Below are 5,628 nucleotides of genomic sequence, written 5' to 3' on the forward strand. Positions count from 1 at the left end.
GTTTCTCTTTGATGAATCCATTATTTAAATGCTCCCCAATTGATTTAATTAATTGGAGTTCTCAATAACCTTCATCTCAACTTCTTAAATGTGTGTTTTCTATAATTTTCTTATTTCTTGGTACTCAGTTCTCAGTAATATCTGACCCCAATAAGTATTCTGATTCTAAATTTCCTGCTTACATGTTGCACTTAGGAGATACCTGAATTTTTGTCATTTTCCCTGACATTATTGTTTTCAATATATACATTGCTTGCCTTATTCATTTATTTTGTTCTGTATCAGTTCATTCAATTTTTTCTCAAGTTTCTATAGTTTGGTTATATATACATTTTTATGGTAATAAAATATTCTATGACATTCTTATTCCAAATTTTAATTACCCTTTTCCAGCAATGAACATCTTCTTTCCTCATTTCTTCACAACTATAAAAGTGCTCTTCTACTAATTTGTTTTCACACATATATATGTTAAATGTATCTCTCTCTCTCTCTCTCTCTCTCTCTCTCTCTCTATATATATATATATATATATATATATATATATATATATATATATATATGTATAACTTCCCACCCCCTCCCCTCAGCAGGGAGCATTCAGGTTAGCATTTTACATACATATTTTGATAAATAGTTTGACAAATTAGTAATTTTTGGCATCAGGAATTAGGATTAAAGAAAAGAGATATATAAGAGATATTTTTATCAAGTGTTCATAAGATTAGGAAGGGTTGTCCTTTTTTTCCCCTGTGTCCTTTATTTTGTTTTTCCTCTGGTTGGGGACATTATAGTCCATAATCAGTCAACAGTTTTCCTAGCTTCCTGGACTACCAAATGAAGCTGCTTCCATCAAGCTGTCAATCTCCTAATGTTGTTAATGTGTATATTGTTCTCTTGGTTCTACTCCCTTCCCTCAGCATCAGATCCCATAAGTCATTCCATGCTTCTCTAGAGTCCAATCATTTATGGTTTCTTATAGAGCAATATAGTATTCATGTACCATAACTTGTTTAGCCATTCCCCAATTGATGGGCATTCCCTCAATTTTCAGTTCCTTGCCACTACAAAAAGAGTTGCTCTGAATATTTTGGAACATGCAAGTCTTTTCACATTTATCATAATTTCTTATGGATATAAACATAGAATTAGAATTGCTGGAACAATGGTATGAAGAGGTTTATTGTTCTTTGTGCATAGTTCCATATTGCTCTCCAGAAACATTGGATCCATTCACAACTCCACCAGCAACGCATCAATGTCCCAATCTTACCACAACCTCTCCAACATCTTCCCTTTTTTCCATCTTGCTAATATAATAAGTGTAAGATAATAACTCATTGATTTAATTAGTATTTCTCTACTTAATACTGATTTGGAGCATTTTCCCAAATGATTATATTTATTTTTATATAGTTTTTAATTTGAAAATTGTGTGCTCATATCCTTTGACCATTTATCAATTGGGGAATGACTTGTGACCTTAAAAATTTGGTGAAATTCTCTATATGTTTTAGAATTGAGAGCTTTATCAGAATTCCTGGTTGTGGAGATTGTTTCCTAGTTTCCTGCTTTTTGCTAGTGTTGGCAGCATTGATTTTATTTGTGCAAAACCTTTTTAATTTAATATAGTCAAAATTATTCATTTTTCAGCTTCTAATTTGTTTTAACTCTTAAATTCATAAAATTATCGATTTTCCATACATCAGATAGATAGAGAAGTTTTTGGTCTATTAATTTATCTATGGCATTGCTCTTCATGTCTAAGTCCTGTATCTATTTTGATCTTATTTTGGTAGAGGGTTTGAGATGTGGATCTATTCCTAGCTTTTGCCATATTATTTTCCAGTTTTCCCAACAATTTGTGTCAAAGAGTAAGTTATCTTAGAGACTGATGTTTTTGTGTTTGTCAAATAGTAGATTGCTGTAGTCATTTACTGCAGTTTCTTTTTGAAACTATCCTAATCCACTGATCCATTACTGTATTTCTTAACTGGTACTAAGGCAGTTTTGATGACTACTCCTTTATGGTATAGTTTTAGATCTGGTAAAGCTAGCCCACCTTCCTTTGCATTTTTTTTCATTAGTTTTCTTGTGATTCTTGCCCTTTTGTTGCTCCAGATTATTTTTGTTACTATTTTTTTAGCTTGGTAAAGACATTATTTGGTTGCTTGCTTGGGTATGGTATTGAATAAGTAATTTAATTTAGATAGAATTGTCATTTTTATTGTATTAACTCTACCTATCCAGGAGCATTTGACATTTTCCCAATTATTTAGATCTGACTACATTTGGGTGAGGAGTACATTATTACTGTATTCAAGCAGTTTCTGAATTTGTCTTGGGAGATTCACAAATATTTAATGTTGTCTACAGTTAAATTTAACTTCTCTTTCTATCTCTTGCTCTTGGGCTTTGTTGTTCTTATATATAGACTGGCTAATGATTTATGTGGCTTTATTTTATATTCTTCTACTTTGCTGAATTTGATAATTGTTTCAAGGAGTTTTTCAAATTATTTTCTCGGATTCTTTAGGTATACCATTATATCATCTGCAAGAGTGAAAGTTTGGCTTCCTCATCGCCAATTCTGATTCCTCTCATTGCTACTGCTCTCATTTCTAATGTATTGGAAAGTAATGGTGATAATGGTCATCCTTGGTTCACCCTTGATTTTTTTTGGAAATGTTGTGAGTTTATTCCCATTAAATATAATATTTGTTGATAATTTTAGATAGATAGTATTTATTATTTTAAGTAAAATTCCATTTATTCTTAAACTGTCTAGTGCTTTTAAAAGGAATGAATGTTGTATTTTATCAAACACTTTTTCAGTATCTGTTGAGATAATCATTTGATTTCTGTTGGTTTTCCTATTGATCTGCTTAATCATGTTGAGTGTTTTCTTAATGTTGAACCATCCCTGCCTGCCTAATATAAATCCATCCTGATTATGGTGTATTATACTGGTAATTACTTACTATTGTCTCATTCCTACAATTTTCTTTAAGGTTTTTGCATCAATATTCATTAGGGATATTGGTCTATAATTTTCTTGGTCTGCTTTAGTTCTTTCTGGTTTAGGTATCAGAACCATGTTGGTGTCATAAAAGAAGTTTGGCAGAACTTCTTCCTCTCCAAGTTTTTAAAATAGTTTATGTAGAATACAAATAAATTGTTCCTTAAATGTTTGGTAGAATTCAATTATAAATCTATCTGGACCTGGAGATTTTTTCTAAGGGAATTTATTGTTGATTTCTTCAATTTCTTTTTTTTTCTGAAATGATGTTAAGTAATTTATTTCCTCTTCTGGGCAGTTTGTATTTTTGTAAATATTCATCCATTTCACTCAGGTTATCCAATTTATTGGCATGCAGTTCAGCAAAGTAGCTCCAAATTCTCTCTTTATTTTCCTCCTCATTGGTGGTTATTTCACCTTTTTCATTGTTGTTACTGATAATTTGGTCATCTTTCTTTTTTATTTAATCAGATTAATCACAGGTTTATCTGTGTTAATGGTTTGTTCATAATGTTAATTTTTCATTTTAGTTATGAGATTAGTGATTTTGTTTGCTTTCTATTCATTTATTTCTCCCTTGATTTTCCAAATTTGTAATTTGTAATTTAATTGGCAATATTTAATTTGTTCTTTTTCTAGCATTTTTTTAGTTGTATAACCATTTCATTTATTTCCTCATTCTCTGTTTTATTTGTATAGACATTTAGAGTATAAACCTTTCCCCTCAAATCTGCCTTGGATGCATCCCATAAATTTTGATATGATGTCCTGTTATTATCATTTTCTTGGATATAATTTTTTTAATATTTCTATTATTTCCTGTTTGATCCACCCATTATTTAAGATAGTTATTTCATTTCCAATAGTTCCTAGTTTATCTTTCCCTGATCCTTTATTGTACATAATTTTTATTGCATCATAGTGTGAGAAGTGTGTATTTATTATTTCTTCCTTTCTGCATCTTATTGTAAGGGTTTTGTTTCTAATATATGATCATTTTTGGTAAAGGTGCTATGTACTACTGAGAAACGTGTATATTTTTTCTATTTCCTCTAAGTTTTCTCCAGAAATCTAGTACATCTGAGTTTTCCAAGATTTCCTTCACCTTCTTAACTTAATCCTTGTTTATTTTGGTATTAGACTTATCTAGCTCTGAGAGAGAAAGAGAGATTATTGTCTCCTATTATTAAAGTTTTCTGTCTATGCTTCCTTATAATTCATTTAGCTTGTCTTCTAGGAATCTGGATGCTATATCACTGGGTGTATAAATGTTTAGTAATGATTAAGCTTCATTACCAATGGTGCCTTTTAAGATGTAATTTACTTCCTTATCCCTTTTAATGGAATTGATTTTTGCTTTTACTTTGTAGGATATTAGGATCACTATCCTGGATTTTTTTTTACTTCACCTGAGGCATAATATATTTTGCTCCAAACTTTTATCCTTACATTGTGTTTTTCTGTCTGCTTCAAATGTGTTTCTTGTGTGATTCTGGTTTTTAATTCATTCTGCTATCCATTTCTGTTTTATTGGACAATTCATCCCATTCACATCTACAGTTGAGAGTACTAATTATGTATTTCCCTCCATGCTATCTTTCTCTATTAATATTAATCTCTTTCCTTTTCTCTTATTCTTTCTCACTAAAATATTACTACCTTTTCCTTTGACTTTTCTTTGAAAAATTTAACCTTCAGTTTATTTTCACTTATACCTTCCCCTCTCTTTTATCAATCCCTTATTCCCTTATATTTCCATTTCCTGGTCTCATATTGCTTCCCTGTAAATTAAGTTAGATTTGTAAACCCAAGTGGGAATGCATCTTATTCTCTCACTGGGCATAAAATTTACTCAGAATTCACATTCTCCCTTCTTTCCCTCTAAAATTATAATTCTTTTTGCCTGTTCAATTGGTGTTATTTATGGCTCTAATATTATTAATCAGGTATCATCAATCACAGTTTGATTATTTGATTGCTTGATAAACTCCTAATGTTATCAAGATATCATCTCAGATTGTTTACTTTATTGTTAAGCAGCATTGACTCAAATTATGTCAAATTATTATTTTAATCTTTTTTTCCTTAGTCCCTTTTCAAATATTTTTCAAGTACACACAATCCTCATTATGAGCTAAAGTATCATCCAAAACCATATCATTTCTTGAGCTATTTGTACCCATACCCCCAGGTGAATTTTCTTTCACATTTTACCTCTCCCCCTCCCCACCCAGTTCACTTAACACCTTGTCAATTGAAGCAAATCCTATTTTTTCTCCTACTTTGCCCCTACCCTCTCCTATCAGTGTACTTCATATCTTGTTAAGTGAAGCAAAGTCTATTCTCTCTTTCTCAAACACACTTAACCCCCTTCCCACCCAGGGTACTTAACCCCTTTTTAAGTGGAGTACTCATTAAGTCAAACCTTGAGCTAATTAACTATAACAATCTTAAAGATCTCTAAGTACTGGGAGACTCTGGCCTTGTCATCTGAGAACTTTGTCCCCCCAGTTTATGATGCCCTCATTAGTTAAGTTGCTAAACACCTTGTGATTAAAGTGAGCCAAACAACAATGAGACACTTAATTTTAAAGTTAACACTCTTGCTT

Source organism: Macrotis lagotis, chromosome 1, assembly GCF_037893015.1.
Source record: "Macrotis lagotis isolate mMagLag1 chromosome 1, bilby.v1.9.chrom.fasta, whole genome shotgun sequence".
Lineage (NCBI taxonomy): Eukaryota > Metazoa > Chordata > Mammalia > Peramelemorphia > Peramelidae > Macrotis > Macrotis lagotis.